Source organism: Elephantulus edwardii, unplaced genomic scaffold (assembly GCF_000299155.1).
Source record: "Elephantulus edwardii isolate Elephantulus edwardi_28Jun2011 unplaced genomic scaffold, EleEdw1.0 scaffold00024, whole genome shotgun sequence".
NCBI classification, from domain to species: Eukaryota; Metazoa; Chordata; class Mammalia; order Macroscelidea; family Macroscelididae; genus Elephantulus; species Elephantulus edwardii.
In genome coordinates, this window is record NW_006399774.1 from 3,132,152 (window position 1) to 3,133,415 (window position 1,264).

Below are 1,264 nucleotides of genomic sequence, written 5' to 3' on the forward strand. Positions count from 1 at the left end.
CCGTTTGCTCCTCTCCTTCAAAAGCAAAGGAAAAACTCCCTCATTGGTACACAATCCCCCTCCGCACATCCCCCCCACCATGCCCCCAACCCTCATTCCGTACTTTTACGAGTATAGCTCTTTATCACAAAGCTGCCGGAGCTCCATGAGTTCCAGAGAGCACCAGGTTCTATTGGGAGAAGTGGGCACACGCGAAAGAGCTGGCTGGTCATGCAGAAGCACAGTGTCCTCAGGCTTTTACTCCTACCTTGCTCACACGACTTCCTGCCTAAACGAAAATGTGCTGAGGTGCAAACATCACCTTAAAAGCAAATCCAATCCTCCCTGGGAAAACGGCCTTTCAGTCACTTGCTGCCCTGTTAGTATCTCCTGCCATGATAAAGGCCGGATTTGGAGCCAGCTGGTCAAGCTTCATCCTAAGCTCTGCTGCTTCCTGTCAGTTATCTTAGCTCCCTGAAGAGTTCCTCTGCACTTGAGTTTCTTTTCTTTCCTTTTTTCTTTTCTTTTCTTTTTATTTCAATGAACATTTACAAAGATTTTGGATTTCCATTCATTCATTGTTGCACTTTTCTCCCCGCCCACCCCACCCCCACTTGAGTTTCTTGATGTGAGAAAGTCTCCATTGTGTCTCATTTACAGGGCTGTTGTCAGTGTTAAAAGGTCCATCCCTCTGTGTCCATGTCATACCTGTCACAGAAGGGCTGGCTCCTGTCACCATCCCGCTCCCCCCCACCTCCCCACCCTGGGCCAGCAATTCGTTTCATGGGAAACTTGACAGAAAGTCCTGGAAATGGACTCACGCACAGGAGGCCACAGTGCTCTCTCTGGACCCCCAAAGCCCTTAGTTGGCAGTTGCTATCAAGTGGACTTCGACATATACGATATATGACAGAATGAACTATTGCCCGGTCCTGCTCCGTCTTCATGATCTTAGATATTTGAGCGCCTCCCTTCCAGCCCAGGGAGCTCTGGTGGACAGCACACCAGAGCCAGTGACCCTCTGGGATTGAGGGATGTTTGGATACTCGTTTCCAGAAGTAGCTCTCCGGTCCTTTCTTCCTTGTTGTCTAGTTGGAGCGCCATTGAAACATGTCTACTGTGAGTGACTGCTGGCATTTTGGTGTTTTAATTACCAGCAGTATCCCTTCTAGTACTGCAGCATGCAAGACCTCATAGCCCCCATACTAATTGAAGGGCGTTGGTAGGCTTGTAAGCTCATTGTTCTCTCTGCTCCTCTCTCTTTACCTCTCCCCTCCCCTCCCCT

The 1,264-nt window shown here is 49.4% G+C and overlaps 1 protein-coding gene across 1 annotated transcript in view; it reads left to right on the forward strand.

Annotated features, from left to right (window-relative positions):
• ESR1 (estrogen receptor 1) overlaps window positions 1-1,264 on the forward strand; it is a 492,952-nt gene that overhangs the window by 486,313 nt on the left and 5,375 nt on the right. The window lies entirely within an intron of this gene.